Source organism: Ursus maritimus, unplaced genomic scaffold, assembly GCF_017311325.1.
Source record: "Ursus maritimus isolate PB19 unplaced genomic scaffold, ASM1731132v1 scaffold_18, whole genome shotgun sequence".
NCBI classification, from domain to species: domain Eukaryota; kingdom Metazoa; phylum Chordata; class Mammalia; order Carnivora; family Ursidae; genus Ursus; species Ursus maritimus.
This window is the reverse complement of record NW_024424230.1, coordinates 16182453-16201023: the sequence shown is the minus strand read 5'-3', so window position 1 is coordinate 16201023 and position 18571 is coordinate 16182453. Positions and strand designations below refer to the sequence as shown.

The 18571-nt window shown below is 48.5% G+C and overlaps 2 long non-coding RNA genes across 2 annotated transcripts; both read left to right on the top strand.

The window, feature by feature from the left end:
• Positions 1-2720: 2720 nt before the first annotated feature.
• LOC103676041 lies at positions 2721-7579 on the top strand. Its single transcript, XR_571989.1, has 2 exons — positions 2721-2767; positions 5259-7579. It is a non-coding gene; the product is annotated as an uncharacterized LOC103676041 (long non-coding RNA).
• Positions 7580-14128: 6549 nt separating this feature from the next.
• Positions 14129-17100, top strand: LOC121103246. Its single transcript, XR_005835385.1, has 2 exons — positions 14129-15899; positions 16708-17100. It is a non-coding gene; the product is annotated as an uncharacterized LOC121103246 (long non-coding RNA).
• The last annotated feature ends 1471 nt before the right edge of the window (positions 17101-18571 follow it).

The window sequence follows — 18571 nt, the reverse complement described above, 5'->3', positions numbered from 1 at the left end:
AATGTTGGGTCAAAGCTTTATTATTTTATCGTCTTCCTGGGGGACTGCCGTTGGTTAATAGAAACTTTAAAGAAGTCTTACTGTGGCCGAGCTGATCGTTAATTCTTTCCGCGTGCCTGACATCCTGGCATAAACCCGACTGTGGCTCGGCCTGTGCCATTTGTGGCTAGTCCGCCAGCCCAGCGCTTTGGGCTTCTTAGATGGGTCGGTGCTTCGGCGGTAGAAGTGATGGGCGTTGATGCTGGATGGAAGGTCCTTTTTCTGGGGGTCTCCACTGCAGCCTCACTGTCGGGGACACATGCACAAGAGCCAGGCCGGCATCTAAGCAGACGCAGGGGCACTGCGACACCCAAACAGCTTACACTGGGGTTTTCAGGAAGTACCTGCTTGCTGGGAGCTTTCGGGTGCTCCTGGGACACACATTTCTTATGAGCTGGACAACTGTTTTTCCACTTCCCAAGGGCTTCGAAGTCTCAAAATGGAAGGTGGCTGGGGATGCTGGCCAAACAAGAAATCCCCCCCTGAGAAGGGAGAAGGCAGCAGGTAGCAAGGATGTCAGGACGCCCCCTGGGGTAGGGACAGACAGCCCACCGTTCAGCTCACCGAGGCCTGCTGGTGTTCTAGGAGGACTTAGGAAGTTAAACGGTGTTTGCTCTACTGTGTTTAAATCAATGCAGGTTTCTGTCAAAAACTGGGAAGTTTCCACTATGGGAGTAAGCTTCAGTGTTTTTAACAAGGGAGTGGGAGAACCTCTGTTTTCCCAGCCCACGGGCCTTAGTCGGACTTTTTCTCCTTCGACGGTGAATGTGTCAGTCTTAGTCAAATGCCACACGCACACACATGCGCATGCGCGCACACACACACGCACACACACACGCACACGATCACTGCAGCAACCAGCCTGTGGGCCTTAAACCGCTCTGCGCACATTGTGGGCCTGCCGCTGTCCCCAGCCAGGCTGAGCAAACGAAGCATTGCTGTGAAGTGGAGGAAGTCTGACCATTTTAAGTGAGCAAGTATGAGAATCTTCAAATGAGGGGGAGCGTGCCGGGGCATCTGCACTTCACAAACTCCCACGGTTAATACCGAGTGGCTATTCTGGGTCTTTTTTGCCTCTCCATATGAAGTTTAGAATCCGTCCGTCAGTGTCCATACCGCAGGATTTTTACTAGGTATTTGTATTTGGAAAAAACACACAGTCTCCTACTGCTACATTCTTTGGCAAGTTTCATTCCCAGACCCACCGGTGAAGAAGAATTCCTGCCTTAACATCTCAAGTCGATTTTTATGTGCCTTCCCTGATTCGTGCACTGGTGTAGGAATATCTGAGCCTGTTCTTCCCCTGAGATTCACTGGGAGCTTCCTTGGTTATTTTTCTGTTCTGCTGTGACATGTCCAATATCCTCCGCAGCATCTGTTTATCTGCTGTGGCTGCGTATATATTCCCCCTCCCCCTTGGTTATCAATTTCAAGAGCTCTTGATTAGATCAGTGGATTTAAAGGCAGATAGATTGACTCTGGCTTCTAACTAAGGAAAAAACGCGTCATAACAGAATCAGGCTGCCATTTAGAGCCCCTACCTGGTAGCACTGGGAGCATTGGACTGGAGCTCAATAGTGGATGAGAGACCCAAAGGGAGCCTGGTGATCCACTCTCAGAGTTAACAAATCATCCTTAAGATGGGATAATGTAATCCCCGTGAGCGCAAAGCTATGCTTCATGGTCCCACTTCATGCATTGTACATAGGCCCGATGCCTTTTCAAGTCAACATGGGAACCAAAAATGAAAAATAGCGGTAAATGATCATTTTTTCACATTTTTATGCTTACAATGTTGTATTTTCTACTTTCCAACTTTTTTTTTTTTTGAGAGAGAGAAAGGAGGGGGAGGGGCAAAGGGAGAGGAGGAGGGAGAGTCTTAAGTGGGTTCCATGCTCGACACAGAGCCTGATGCAGGGCTCGATCTCACCACCGTGAGATCATGACCTGAACTGAAACTAAGAGTCGGATGCTTAACTGACTGAGCCACCCAGGCACCCCTCTACTTTGCAATTTTTAATAGAAAGTGAATGAACCACTGTGAAACATTTTAAAGCCGAGCAAAGACCCATAAAAGAGCTTCCTTACATGTATGTAGAAAGTTGGTGTTTTCCAAGCACGTGCTTTCACTTGCCCTCTGCCCGTTGGGAGTGAGGACGGCTGCTACCTTAAAGGCCATCGTGAGTAGTCTTGGCTACTCAGAAACTAAGTGAAATAAATATTCCCATGGAAAATATGCTCCTCTGCCGTTTTGAATTTTATTTTCAGAGACTCTCTTGATTGCTTCATAGATAACCAGTCTGACCATATTTTTCCCCTAAGGAGGGTCTCTCTTGGATTTTTCTAGACTTCCTCCCAGACTGAGATCCTGGAGGTGGAAAATTTAGACAAGAGGGCCTTCTATATCCAGAGAGTGAATACAAATGGGGTCATTGCAGATGCCTTGGTAGGTGAGGGAGAGACATTGGGGTGTAGATTCCCCAGGCCTATGGAATCGCATTTGCTTTGATTAAACAACAGGGATTGTTATGCGGTACCCCGCACCAAGCTCCCAGCCACCACTTCTCCCTCAGTGGGTGTAGACCCACCCCCTCCACACACACCCCATGTGCGCTTGAAGTGGTTTTTGATGGATTGGCCAGTTTAAAGTTGTGGTCCAAATAACAAATTTGTGTCATTCCAGCAACTGATAGGAACTTGCTGAGAATCCCAGTGGGGACTCTGACAGGTAAGATGTAAAATGGAGATTAAGGGGTTTAAGAGGAAATTTGAAAAACGAACAGTCTTAGATAAAAAAGATAAGTACAAAACCATGCAGGAATGAAGCTCCAGACAGCACCTGTAATTCTTCCAGCTCCAGGCTGAGCCACGCCGGGAACCACAGGCTCTCCCTGCCACACTGCCCCCCCTCCCCAGGGATCTGATGGCTCTTCCCGTCAGAAATGGCTCTCGCTTGCAACTTGCAGCCAGGCCTCGTGCTGCTCAGACCCAAGTCTTGGAGACCCCTTTGCGCTGTGGAGCTCCCTCCTCTCTCCCATCTCTTGCCATTTCCACCTTTTGCCAAGTGGGGAGGGAGTTAAGGAGAGGAGGGAAGACCAGTGGTGGGAAGGGAGCAGCTGGGGTAGGCCTAGGGCTTTTCTAACTTAAGTTTTTATATTTCGTGTTCCAAGTTTCTCATCATCAGTGATTTCTAGTCCTGGCCACCCATGAGAATCTCCTGGGCACTTGGAACAATCCGAGTTTCTGGGCCCCACCCCCACATCTGAAAGAGGCCCTTGCAGGTGGGACCAGGTGACTGTCACAGGCGGCCAGGGCTGCCGCTCATGGACTTGAGAGCGGCTTTCTCACCTCTGTGTGGGACAAGGGTGTCCATTAAGCAGGTCAGAAATTCCTCTTCCGGAGGATATTTCCAGGGCAAGAGAGCCCTGCATCCCCAACCCTCTCAATTCACCAGAATTTCTGGAAACTGATCTATCCACCTGGCCTTTACCTTGGGGTAAACACCTTTCCCAGAGAGCTGCTTTTTCACTCGCCTCCTCCCCGTCGGGCACTATCACCAAGCCCCTCTCTTCCCACAGCAGCACAAGAAGTGGGGGAGGGTATATATGAAGAAGCTGGGAGGGGAGGGAGCCAGCACTTTGCTCCCTGCCCATATAGGTGTCCCCAGGTCAGCACTTTTAAACCTGTGTATTTTCAGAATGTGGGTTCTGACTCAGGAGGCCAAGGGCGGGGCCCGAGAGTCTGCATTCCTAACTCACTTCAGGAGCTGCTGGTGGTGCCGGTCTGGGGCCCACTTGGAACAGCAAGGCCATAAGATGCTACTTTCCTTTACCCTTCCTCGGAAATTTTTGGGGTTTAAATTTGGACCAGCTGCGTTATGTGGCTTCATAGGTGAGAGTAGCAGGATGGAGGGGGACCTGGGGTCCTTGCCTGGGTAGCGTGGGATGTGACTATACTGATTTGGCTCAGACAAGGTCGCAGTCTTGATGTTACCCTGAGACGAGAGCCCTGGTGAGAAGGGGTGTCGTCTCCTAGCGAGGTAGCTGAGCTGTAGGGCTTATCCACAGAACACCATGACCTCCAGGCAGCAGGAAGTCTAGTCCTCCAGTCCGCGCCCTCTCTGACTACCCGTGTAAGGCTCCCATCGTGCTCACGATGGCCTGCTTGTACGGCGATCACCTGCGATCACCCGTCCTTTCCCCAAGTGCCCATTCCTATCCTGCTTCCTTAGTGCTCCAGGAGAGATCGTAAGAAGCAATGTACAGAAAAGTCTTGAGCTGACAGTGGGTACTCAATAAATACATTTGTTGAGTGAATGTGAATAAAATCACTTGAATATTCCACTCCGTATCTCCGCGGCACCAGCATCAGGACGCAGGGGTGCCATTGAACAGGAAATACGAAGTGGGGCCCCCTGTTGCACACATTTCCACAATAGCTACCACCCTGGGGGTTCTTCCCCCAACACTGGCTTTCTTAACTCTGAGCTCTCAGTGTCTTCCGTAAGCCTGTCCCCGGCAGAAGAACCAAACAGGGCCTCGGCCACCCTCTGAGGAAGGCTGAGCCCATTTGCATCTCTAATCTCAAGGAAATAACTACCGACAGCCCCAACTAAAGGAGAAATATTAACAATGACACTGAAATCCCTGTAGCGGGAGAAAAATGGAATGTTAATAAAAAGTATTAGAGGCCAGAGCATAGCAGTAAATTGCAGATTATGAAATCATATTTGAAGGCTGCTTGAAACCCAGTTAACTTTGTCCTTGGAATTTGCGCAAGTGTGTTAGGCTTCAACTGGCTGTTTCAGAATTCTTTGATTATGATAGGTCAACATACTATATATATATGGTAGGGGAGCTTGCACTACGGTCAAATATGCTGCAAAATGTTAGTTTTCTCCGGTCCTTACTCAAAACTAGCAGCCTAATTGGAGACCCTGTGCGTTGGTCAAAGCAGCACACTCACACGCGGTGTATGTTGCTTCTGAAATCCAAAAAGGCCAAACATTGCGCCTCCTTTTTCCTAGTAGATGGTGCAAGGTGCAGGGATTCGTCTTTCACCGTAGAGGGAAAAGCTTAATGTGTCCCAGACCACTGAACTCCCAGAGTCATTAATTAACTGGTGGATGCCTGAATGAGGTGAGATTTATTCTCACCCTCTAATGTGCACGTGGCTTTAGTAAGGACATCTAGACTAACTTCCTCCTTCTTACTCATCAGATTCAATCAGCATGGCCGTGTGGTACACCAGTGTGACGTTGTGTGGATTGTCAAGCTGACCAAGCTCTGTCTGGACCATATTATGGCAGAGGGCAGGAGTGCTGACGAAGGCCCGAGGCGAGAACGTCAGGGTGTACTGTTGGCTCTGCCAGGGTACAGCTAATTGCTTTGGATGGGCGTTGCACCTTGGGATGGAGAAAAAGGCATTATCTAGGTCAACAGATGTGTACCAAGTGCCAGGGGCTCTCTTGATTTGTTCACGTAAAGATACTACATCTGGGATAGGGGCTGTAATTGGAATCACCACCTGCTTAAACTTACAAGAGTCTATAGACATTCCCCGAGATCTACCCAACTTCCACACAGGCCAAACAAGTGAGTTAAATGGTGATAAATATCACCACCCCCATATCTTTTAATCTTCTGATGATGGCCTTAATCTCTACCCATCCCCTATCTTAGTATGGAGGGGACATTTTATAGGCTTCCCTTTCACCCTTCCTACCCTAATGACCCTTACTCTACGCTCAGAGAGAATTTGGAGATTTGGAAGGGGTCAAGTACATCTGTTCCGAATATACATCTAGGAACTGGGAAGTAACCACGGGATGGGTCTGTAGATCAATGAATCCCACTGTGACTCAGATATGGGCTAAGACTCAATCATTCACTTGACCACTATAAGCCCTCACCTTGATGGGTGAGAACAGTCCCATTTAGGCCCCTAGGAATTAAAGTCAATTTAGAGCCAGTGTCTAGTAAGTCCCCAAAGGTCTAGATATTTCCATTTCCCCAATGTGCCATTCTCTCTAGTAAATGGTTTCAGGTCCTTTTGGAGAAAGCTTTGAGGAAAATTTAGAACATGTATATCAATTATTTGTATGTTTCTAGGATGTACTTTTATGTACATTTTACACATGTACATTTATGTATATGTACTTCCTCGAGAAGGTTCCCTCCAATTAAGGACCGGGTCTGATAGTTGACTTATATCTGGAGATTCAGTGAGTGGTCATGACGGTGAGCGCTCAAGTCAGGGTTTGGGCTATCAGACCTAGACTTTTCCTTGTTACCTAAACCAGTGGTACTCTAGTAAGCTGTCTATCTGTTGTCTTGCTGGGGACACCGAGATCAATTCACCACCACTGAAGATCTTGGAGGCTCCAGGCATTCTTACCACTGGTACATCCCTGCTGCCCTTTACAGATGTGCTCACTTTGACTGGTTTAATTGAATACAGCTGCTTGTTTGCTGCTCCCCTAGGGTTCCTGCATCTCCCCTTGAAATCGTGGAGCCCATCGCAGTGGTGTTTTCCAGTACTGTCATACCTATTGTACGAGGAGAGCAACCACACACTTTTCACGGGTTCAGGCTCTCCCCTCACTTCTGTATTTCTCAGTGCTTCGGTTGAGAGGGTCTTCTGGCCCTTCTTGTGGAAAGTCTTTGGGGGTGAGTGAGAGGGTGCAGATTTCACATGACAAATCCGGTCCCACAATCCTATCTATCCACATTGCAACAGCACTAATCCCACCAAAAGCTGGGGTCTATGTTTCCGCCTTTGAATCTGGGTGGGGACATGGAGCTACCCTGGCCAATGGAGTATAATGGAAATAAGTCATGAGACTTTCAGGCTAAGTAAAAAAGGAGTATAATCTTCCGCCCCCCACCTCCTCTCTCTCATCACTTGCTCTGGGGAAGCCAGTTCCCATGCCATAAGGACACTCAAGTAGCCCTGTGAGGGGGCCCTATAATGAGGACTGAAGCTTTCTGCCAATGGCTAACAACGTTCTAATTCTGGGAGGGAGACACCTGGGAAGGCCTCATTTAAGTCTTCAAATGATTGCCGGCCCAGCCAACATCTGATTACAACCTTAAGATAGCCCAAACCAGAACGGCCCAATCAAACTACTCTTGAATTCCCAGCCCATGGAATTTATTTCGAGAGAATCAATGATTACTGCCATTTTAAGCCACTATGTTTTAGGGCGATTTCTTACACAGAAATGGGTAACTGATACATACACGTTGCTGGTGGATACATACATATGTAATAAAAACAGAGAACAACATGCATGGCAGTGGTTGCTATTTTAGGAGAGTTGTTACTTCTGGGGATAGAAAAAGGAGATGGGACTGGAGAGGAGTCCAAAGTAAGCTTCAGAGGTATCGGTGATATTTTAGTTTTTTAAAAAAAGATCGAAAGCAAATATGGCACATGTTGAGATAGGTTCAGTCTGCCTGATATGCACATAAAATATATTTTATGTTATTCTGTAGTTTTCTATATTCTTAAAAAGTGTAAATTAAAATCCTGAGCGTGAGGGGGTAAAACTTTTGCCTAGATCACGATTTGCCAAGGTTGACTATACTCCAAATTCTCGATGGCGGAGTCTGGTTTTGGCCATTGGTTCCTTACCTGATCTATCTTGTCTTTAGATTTTCATCAGAGACATCCAGATTGCTATTCTTGCCATAGAGAATGTGGCAGAAGAATGTCCCCAAATTACTCTGGCCATCCTCCTCTAAGTAGAGCCGAGGGAGTTTATTTTCTGGAGCTACATGGACACGGAGGTAGCTGTTCATAACCCTCTAAGGGGTTGCTTTTATAGGTTTTATCTCTGTGAGTGAGAACATATATGAGGGAATTAAAGGAACATAGTGTCATGGATCATAGAGTTTTAAGGTGGAAAGGGAACTCGCGTTCACCCTGTCTCCCATGGCGGGGAGATCTTTTACAATGTCCCTGACAGCTAGTGAATCAAGTCCTTCTTCTACGCCCAGTGGTGACGGATACTCACTCCTTCCCGGAGCAGCGTGTTCTGTGCGACAGCATGGGAAGTGCTCAATTTCTATTGAACAGAAGCCCCTGTGACTCTCACCCACTGCTTTTAGCTTCTAAAGCGACATGTAGAAAGTTTACTCTCTTCCCCATGACAACCCTTTGAGTGTTTGAACACAACAATCTGGTCCCTCTTCAGACTTCCCTCCTCCTGGTAATGCATCCTCAATTCCGTCAGAAATTGAAGAATCTAGCAATTCTTGAATATCTCTTTCGATGCCAAGTGGTTTGTATCCAGGGTTTTATATAATCTTCAAACTCCCTGTGATTATCCACATCACAGATGGGGAAACTGAGGCTCGGGGGATTGAAGTAACTTAGCTGACGATCACAAGGCTGACCAAGCACGCCCTGTGTGAGACGCGGGTCCTCGGGGGGCGCTGCGGCCCTCCCTGCTTCTCCTGCCCTAGGGTGCAGCTCCTGAGAGGGGATGCCGAGAACCGGACGTGACATAATGAGCTTAAAGCCCCTTTGTAGTAGTGTAGCTTATTTGATCCTCTCTCCAACCCTCAGAATATGCGAGAAAGGCGTCTGAACTCGCTCAGGACTGCAGATCAGGAAACAGGCTCAGCAAGTGGGTGGTGCAAAGAAATGAACCAACCGTTGTGTGGGAGAATGTGGTGCAAACCCAAGCCTTCGCCTTCAGTGTCGGTCTTTTCGGTTGTGCCAGGGTGCCTCTCCGTGATCCAGAATCCCATCAGCCTTAAGAACAGGTCCCATCCTAATTAATCGGGATTTAAGTATCGTAATTGTTAGTACATAGACAAAAATAGCCGTAGCTCCTTTAGCAGCCTCATGACCCTGTCCTGTAGTGTCTTAGACGGATTCTGTTAGTGGGTGGCCCCCCAGATCTCTTTGTTTTACGGTTACACTTGTGATGTCATAGTCTCTGCACAATAGAGTTTACATTGCTCCTTGTAAACCCCCTCTTCCCTCCATCCCACTGAACCCAGTCCCAAGCTCTAGCCTGGGGGGGTGTTTTCAACTCCCACCGTGTCATCCCACGTAGTAGGGACTCCTGTTAGCACCAGGTGACAAGAACTCTGACAAGCACTTGTTTGCTCTCATTGCGGAGTTCTTGATGCCACTGGGGAAAACCCAAGACTAAGGACGGAGCCTGAGGATGCGGGTTCCCAGCGCAGTGCCACCGAGAAAGATGATTGCGGAGGAGGGGAGTCCACGCGTGTCTGGGTCCCCACTCTGCGCCGTGCTGGGACAGCTTCAGGGGTGTGGTGGGAGGCAAAGCCTGAGCACCAGCCCCCTGGGGACATAGTTGCTCTATACAGTTGGTGGGGGGGGCGAAATTGATGGGTTTGGAAAGAATGGGACACACCTGGAGACCCTCCCCATGTCCTCCCAATAGGAAACCATTCTCCTCATTGATGGTGGACCTGCTCAGCGTCGCAGTGAAGGTTATTCAATGCCGTTGCTTTCCCCCACCTTTGCCTCATTGGTGGGATTCCAGTTTGCAAAAACCCCCTCGCAGCTGCCTCTGGAGCTTCCCCTCAACTGCACAAGCCCCCCTCATACCCGCAGCTCGCCTCTCTCTAACCGCCTAGCCCACTCTCCCTTTCTGGTACCATTTCTCCCAAACAGATGGTGTCTGTAGACAGGAAAGACTTAGCTCAGGAACTTACTGAGCTGCAGGGCTGGTAATCAATACCCTGAAACCCGCCCCCTGAGGATGCTGGTCAGAGGAGGGGTTCTCATAGACGCAGCCACTGAAGGAGCTCAGAGCAGACCCCCCACCCCCACCCCCCAGCCCAGCCTGGTGGCCCGGGCTGTGTGCGGGGACAGGCTGACAATCTATTGTGCGTCACTGACTAGGGGGCATAAATGGATGTGTTTCCTGCGGCTTTTTCTTCTTCGGACTTCAGGGCTGTGTGTGTGCAGGTTTTATGGTTGTGCAGCCAGTAGCAGACAGAGACCCGCTTTCCCCGAGCTGTGGTCCTAGGAGGTGTTTATTGAGCTCCTGCGCGATTCCCGCACTCTCTGCGCGTGGCTGTGGGGACCCAAGAGAAAGGCCGAGCTTCCTGAGCTGACGGGCAGGCTGGGCTGCCAGGGCAGCCTGCCCCTGAAAAATGTCCTGGGAGAAGGGAGAGACAAGACAGGAGGCAGAGAGGGAGTGGGGCGGGCAGTGTGTTTGTGTTTGTGTCCTAGGAGCCACAGGAACGATCCGTAAATGTGGGATCACACGCCCATGCACGTGCAAGTGAATATTTGGCCGCCGGGAATCTGGGGGTGCAAGGGGGGGAGGTTTGGGTTGAAGATGAGGGAGGGGTCTGATTTCTGAACCAGCTGCCGGGGGTGTTGGGATGGAGGGGTGTGGCCGTGAGGAGGGAGTGCAGGGGGGTGGGCATGGAGGGCCCCCCAGATGCTGAGAGAGATCATGGAAAAGGCCACAGTTTCCCCCATCATCCCAGGACAAGGGGTTCCTAGTCACAGACAGGCGTCCTAGTGGGTCAGGGGCCTGTCTGTAAGAGGGCCTGGCGACCCATGGGGTTTAGATGCAGCCCCAAAGCTCAGCCAGTAACTGTTTCAGAGAGAAACCTCTTTATGTCCCCCTCTTCTTCCCCATGAAAAGGTAATGTCTCTTTTGGTCTTCGCCTAAAATGTCTGTAGCAAAGATAAATACGTTTTATACTATACTTTGAGGTAAAGCGTCCCATGCGGCAGGTGCTACTGACAGGGCCAACCCCACGTGGAGTTTAGAAGGACAGGCTGTGGGTTTCACAGAGGCCGGGGATCCCTCCCAGCTTCTATCACTCTCTGGGCCTCATCCTCTTCATCTGGAGTCATATTTGTCAACCAGCACCAAATAGTGACTGTTGGGCACGCACCCGTGCAATCGAGTGGAAAAGGGTCACTGACCAACACGTAAGTGACAGGGTCTCTATATAAGGGGACAAGCAAAGAGAACTCAGAGGACGCTGAGGGACTTGAAGAGGGGAGAATTAGCAAAGACCACTGAGGCTGGCAACTGAAGGCAGAGGGACGCACGGGTCCCCCACCCTGCCCAGAGGCACTCCCAGTTCCCCGCGCTCGGTGAGGGATTATTATCCTGTTGTCAGTTTCTGAAGCAGGTGCCTCGGCTTCCGATCATTAATGTGGATATTTCGCTTGAGTAGAGGAAACTCATTCCCAGGCCAACTGCTAATTAAATATGTTCCAGGTTGAGACTTGGTCACTGCCCCCAAGCCAGATACAGTCTGAATGGGGGGATAAGTACCAGGCAGGTTGAACTGGGAAGGGGGGCGGCGCTCGCTGTGCGTTGAAAGCAGGGGCCCGGGAGCTGGGACAGCCAGCGACCACCAGGAGGAGGGGCATTTTTGGGCAGGACAGCAAAACTAAGGGGGAGCCTGAATAGCGGTGGGGAGCTCCCCTAGATGAAGTGCTTGTGTCCTGCCCTGCGTGTGGCGGGGAGCGGGGGGGTTGCTAGGGATATGTGGGTCCCAGCTGAACCTGGGGGAGGCTCTGATGACAAGGTGCAGCTCAGAGTCAGGCTCCAGCATAGGGGGAGACACATTGATTTCCTGACGGGTGGGGAAAGAATTGAGAGAACGGAAGGGCAGGAAGATCAAACCACGGTGCCCCAGGGCTCAGATACCACCTCAGAAATTGCAAGGAGAGCAGGACATGCTTGGGGAGCAGGCAGGCTGTGGCAGGGGTCTTGTCAGGTGAAAGCTGGCACTTGAGCTAGGGAGGGTGACGTTGGGGAAGGGCCAAGTGGAGTGGGAGGTTTCCTGATGGCTCTTTAAAGTAATAACAAATCCTAATGCTAATAAAAAATATAATTTAATCAACTCCCCATAAAGATTACAAACTTCCAGGAAATCAGACAGTAAGTCTACCCACGGAAAAAAAAAAAAAAAGAGATTTGAACTGGTGTGTTGTCTGACTCTGTTTTCTAGCTATTTCCCTCCCTTGAATCGAGCATGTGTAGACAGCCGTGTCCGTTAGCGGATATTCAGTTCATATCAGTCCTGGCCTTTGAAAGTCACTGTAGCTATGATGTTGTTAAGGTGAATAACGACAAATAAGTGGCAGTTTTTCTTTTTTGTTTTTGTCATTTCCACACGAACTACTTGCATGGCAGAGCAACGAAATTGCCAACCTGAAACCCATTCATGTCTTCCTGTCCCCAAGCTCGTTCCTGGATCATTTTGCCTGAGGCTGGAAAAAATAGTAAAGCATCTTCCTTCTAACTGGGGGTGGGGGGTGGGGAGTGGGATATGCTTTAGTATTCATACTTTTAAGTCAATTAAAATTGGTTTATCTGGTTGCTTTAGACCATAGGAAAGTTAAAAGGTCATGACTTTTTTTGGCTCCAATTAAAGAATTTCCTCATGACCAGCTCTACTGTTAATTCAACCTGTTTCTTTAGGAGATTTAAGCCTCCAGTGAAGAATAAAAAGTCAACCCCAAGGAGACTTAGAGTCTGAGCTGTGATTAAATTTACGCCTCGATTCAAAAATTATAGAAGGTAACTGGGAGCCCCTCCAGCCAAGCCGAAGCCAGGTTTATAACCCCCACTCCATTCATCAGGATTAACAGTTAATTTTAATTCAAAATCGGAGTGAGCGGGGGTCCTCCAGAGAGCCTCCCCGGGCACGCTGGAGCCAGCACGCTAATTTCCTGACCGATGGCAGCTGGCTGTTTTACCTGAGAAGTTCCTAAATGGTGACAGGCCAAGGATTTCAGGCAGAAATGACAGAAGTGAAGGTCCCAGGGACGCAGCACTATTTACAGGTGTCCTCTGGGAATTTGGAAGCCACCAGAAAATTCTCAACGTGCACAAATTCAGATAGGGCAATTCCATTCTTAGGACCCTACCGTGCGGAAATATTCATACACGCACACGAAGACCATGCACCGGGATGTTTATCAGAACGTCGTTCGCGACAGCAGGAGGGGCAGTAACGTAAGTGACCCCCAGTGGGGAGCAGGTTGAATAAATGATTGTACCTTCACACGCAGGGCTAACAGTCCGGCAAAAGAAGGAGGTAGATTTATATGTAGTGGCTGGAACACGTCCTTGGCCAACTGTCTCGTGAACAAAGCAAGCTTCGGAATGGAACGCGACCCCAGCGAAAAAAACAATAGCATCGACATAGGCCACGGCGGGTGGAAACGCGCACTCTGCCGTCAGACCGGCCTGGGTTCAGGTTCTAGCTCTTCTATTTACCTGCCAGTCACCACGACACGAGAAGAGGGCCTGGTTTTCCTCGTCTGCAAAATGGGGCTTGTAAAAGTGCCTGCCTCATACACGCACACAGGCTTTCAGACAAATTATCAAACTATTAGTAACGAGCAACTCTGGGGAGCTAGACTGGGAGAGAAGTGGGGTTTACATTTGTACACTATTAACTTCCAGGCCATGTTATAGTTTTTGTAAGAATGTTTAAACAGACTTTTGAAAAAATGTTGTCTCTGAACTGGAGGCGGACTATTAAGAGGTGACAGCTCCTGCCACGCCCTCAACTGACTGAGGATTAATGAAGGACCTTGAGGATTTATCAAGGACCTTGAGATACTCTGAGGTGCTCCTCGTAGGTGGCAGAGGCCTTGGTCTACAGGAAAGCCAGGCCCGTTGAAAAACACAAAATTCTCTGCACAAATGACTCTCTCCAGACCCCCACACTACAAGGCTTGACCAAACTCTAGCATGGTTTCTACCAGCCCAAAACCGTGTCCCTAGGATGACCCTAGCCTTCTTAAAATGCCTATCTAAGAAAGCTCGACACTGTCAAAAGAATTTACTGGTTGTTCCATCTAAAACCCGACTACAGGTCCCCGATGTCTCTTTTCTTAGAGCAGTTGCTCTGGAAAAATTACAATTATAAATCCTTTCTCTGCCCCTTTAAAATTGAAAACTTCTACCACCCAGAAATGTTTCCTCAAGGATCTGGGAGCCACCCCTATGGAGTGTAGACACCCGGGCCGATGGCTGCCCTGACTCCCAGTCTGGTGCGGAAGTAGGAGCCCCACTGTGGTGGGTGCCTTGCTCCAATTCGTGAACTATCTCCTGTCCTAAAGATATGAGAAGCATGTCTCTCCTCTGGATACGCACCGAATGGCAAATGCCGATGGCCCCATCACACCAACCCCCAGCATGTCCTGCAGTAGTGTTCCTGTAGCACAACCCAGTGTTTAAAAATTCTCCCACCTTCTCTCTCAGTGGAGTAGAGCTTGGTTCTCTGCCGAAGGCTCCCCCTCCTGCCGTCCCTTTCCCAGCTGCCTGCCTCTGTTTCTCTTTGACACCACTGGTGACGGGGGAGCTCGGTCCAATGGAAAGCCACGACCTTGGAGGCGGGAGGCCTTGGGATTGACCCTAATGGTATTTTCTAAATCTCTGCCTCCCAGTAAACATTGGCGGAAGAAGGAGGTCGTGGTGGCTCGCTGTGTAAGAGACAATTGAACTGTGCGAAGTTTGCTTCCCTCATAGGAGCACTAGACTAGCTCCTTCCCTGAGTGCTCGGCAGAGTCCTGGGCAATGTCTAAGCTCTCAATATACAGCATTTCATGAATCCTTAGAGCAACTCTATGAGGTAGGTGCCGTTCTTTTCTTGGACTCGATCCTTCGGGAAGATTATGGAATTTGCTCAAGATCACACAGCTCGTAAGTAGCAAACCCGGGGCCCAAACTCAGCGTCCCTGTCTCCGCAGGCGTTTGCAGGGCTAAGATAAAAAGCGTGGCCGCATGCCCGTGAAGTTACAGCTTAAATTCACTGTTGATTCTGGAAAGTGTTCTCTCCATGGGAAGTAGCTATGTCTTACTATATGGAATCCAAACATGGCCTTAGTAAAATGAAAAGCCACAACACACATCTCTGTGGTCAACATTCAGCCTTAATACCTCAAAACCGGGTTTCAGGCCCCTGAAACGGGTGTCATCAAACAGAACATAGAACCCCGCCTTCTTTTCTTCATAGAACCTACTGGTCTCTGAAGTGTCCTCTCTTGAGTCTCACTCCCCAGCTAGAACACCAGCTCCCTATAGGGAGGGGTTTTGTCTCTTTGGTTAACTTATCTATCTACGGTGTCGATGACTGTGCTTGGCCTATGGTTGGCACCCAGTGTAAATATAGAAAGGAGAAGGGGAGGGAGGGAGGGATAAAGGAAGGGAACTGAAATGGGATTTAGGAATAGACTATCTCGAATTTAATCCCCACCCCCCACCTAAACTTAATGATGAGGGGCTGTGGTCCAGACAGGTGAGGGACTGGCCACAGTGGGGAGCAGGTCTCTATTCCTCAGCCAGGTTGGTGGTGGTGATGGTGGAAGAGAGGACCAGCTTTAGGAATAGCCTAGATATTACATGGTTTCTCAGCTTCAGCACTATTGACATTTTGGGCCAGAAGATTCCTTGCATTTAAGACGATTAACCACATCCCTAGCCTCCCCCCACTTGACGCCAGGAGCACTGCCCCCCACCCCCACCTCTGAGTTGTGACAGCCACAAAAGTCTCTAAGCCTTTTGCCAAATATCCTGGGGCAGGGGCGATGGGAGGTGGGGTTGGGGGTGGGGGGAAAACTGGGCCAGGTTGGGAACCCCTGGATTAGAAGGTAATGTAATAGCTGGCTACCTACCTAGGTAAGAAGCAGGAATTAAACTCTAGTGCTTCTGTTTAGAGAGCGGTGGACGCTTCAGGCTTTTCGGGGGCCTCAAAGCCACTGTAGACACGGTGAAGAGAACAGGAATCTTGGGGTCTGGTATGGTTCCGAACTCCAGAAGCAGAGGAATATTCATCAACACAATGACTCAGGAAATGAGTGTTCTCATGCTCTGCCTGCCATTCCAGGTAAGAATTTAAGAAATTTAATAAGAAAATAGATCTGTCCGCACATGGTGAAAGAGAATCTAATGAGCAACAAGCCAGCAGATTCAAAAGCCTCAAATTATTCTCTCTAATACCGGCACAGCCATTTTTGAACGCAATTATGGACTTGAAACCCCGCAGGGGAATTCAGTGGAAATCATTTAAATATTTATTTGATGTGAAACCTCTGACCCAGGCAATTCATAGAGCAATTAAAGAAGGAGGGCCTGGAAGATTTGACGGAATGTAGTTTTGAGTTTTGCTGACAAATGGTCGGTACAAGTAATAATTAGTGGCATCTTAAATTAGATCTAAACGTGACTAAGAATCAAGGATCCCATAGGCCTCAGTACAGGAAACTGTATTATCCAATATACAGAGCTCATTAACAACCCGGAGGAGAAAGTCAATCCGACTTTAGATTTAGATTAAATTTGCAGATAATGCAAAATGCCTGACAAATGGCAAATGCAGAAGATAAATTAAAATCAAAATTGCCAAAGGAACTGGACATTTGAGAACCCTGGTCAGAGCTAAATAAGATGGCATTGAATGAGAAAAGGGAAAGCATTTCCCTGTTGGGTTTGATTACGTTGGACAGTCTGAGTAACCAGCAGGCACCGGGGAGAGGTAGGGGGTTGCAGGAGAAGCTGAAGGAAACTTGGCCTTCCTCCAACATACCTTGGAAGGTTGGCTTAATAACTTAGCATATTGTGTTTTAAGCAGATTTATTTTGCAGCAGGGGAAGTGGGAAGTGGCAGATACAGACCCACTGTCCTTGCCATCCTAGTTCAGGGGTACAGAGTTTTGCTAACGGCAAACAGAACTCTGGTGAAGTCCAGACCCTTCTGGCTACAAGGTGATTCGGTGCTTTCAAGCCATCATCCTGTCTCCGCCATCATCCTGTCTCCACCATCACCACCACCATCATTATCATCACCAGCGTCAACAACAACACCTACCGAGCTCCTACAGACAGTCCAGACTCTGCAGAAGAACTTTATTTAGCTTTAAAAAAAAAATCCGTGACAAAGGCTGGTGAACATCTATTGTTCCTTGAACGCAGGCTTTAACACGCTTATACTGAAGAAAAGAGCACTCAACAGGATATACAACAGGAAGCTAAAGATTGGTACAATGGAAGAGATTTTGTTCTTCCTGATCACACAGAATAATATAAAAAGCACTTTAAAATGCTGAAGTCATAGAGGACACTTATCGTGATGAGCACTGAGAAATGTATAGAATCGTCGAGTCATTATATTGTCCCCCTAAGCCCTTGTGCACGTACAGCACTGCATGATAATTCCACTTCCGTAAAGAAAATAAAATGCTTAGAGTCATTTTTTTAGTGTTTTTGTTTTTGTTTTTTTAATCTTCACAACAATCCTTAAGAATGAGGAAACCGAGATGCAGAGAGTTTAAATGTTTTGGCCAAGGTCACAGAGTAAGTGGTGGGGAAGGGATTAGCAACCCATATTCCTTGGGGAACAAACTGCAGCAGGAGGAAATCAGTGAGGAAAACCTAGAGGATTCCCGGCAAATTGGAGAAAAGAATTTGATTCTATTTGTAGGCAAATTCTATTTGTTGGCGCTAGTCAAAGAAACATGACGTTTGCCTTCAGTAAGCTACTTCCTTTTTCAGAGTTTGCCTGTATTGCTGACAGATTTATTGGTCTGTAAGAAAAATCGTATCAACAGTAGCTTAAACAAATAGGGGTTTCTTCGTCACATGTAACAAGAAGGCAGAGGTGGACAGGTGCTAATGGTGATTTCCCATTTCAGCAATGTCAGGGCTGATGTCTCTGTGTATTTCTGAGCCTTTCTGTCATGGGGGCAAGATGGCCGCTGGAGCTGGGTGGAATGTCTGCGTTCAAGGCAGGAAGAAGGTGGAAGGTCGGTGCCATCCATATCTGTTTCCTTTATCAGAAAGGCAAAAGCTTTCTCACGGCTGTCGGCTGACTTCCACTGGGGCCCCACTGGCCAAAATAGGTCACGTGGCAGCTCCTGCCGCAGAGGAGACTAGGGAAGTAGGAAACAGGACTACTATGATTGAGTTGAAGCCGCCATGCTCCATGGGGGGAGGCTGGGCCCTGGGGGTAGCAAGAAAGAAAGGAGAAGTGGCCACTGGAAGTGACTTAGTGTATCTACAACAGCCTCCTCCTCTCCTTCTCTCTTCCCTTCAGCCAAGCAACTGGGTTCCTGCAGTGCTTTGATCTGAGTAGCCGACGTACTCTAGCTAACGTGTGAGTCACTAGGGAGCTGAGATGGGCCTGTTCACACTAGTTCACAATAGTTTGTTTTCAATAGGGTGTCTTCAAAGGAACTTAAATCCTAACTCTGTAGAAATGGGTTCTGGAAAGTCATCCCTTTGCAGGGGCAAACATCGATGGAGGAGTTCAAATGTTCACTGGGGTGACGTTCTGGCAAGTATTTATTTCTGGGCAGTAAATAGAATCAGAGGCATTCCAAACATGGAGTAATAACTTGATGGATCACTCAAACAGGGAGGGTTGGCTTTTGTATCAGGACATGACGCTGGACAGCTTTTTAGAGCGTTAAACCTAGAGTTACCGCATGACCAAGCAATCCCACTCCCAGGTACTTACCCCAGAGGAATGAAGACGTATGTTACACAAAGATATAAACGTGCA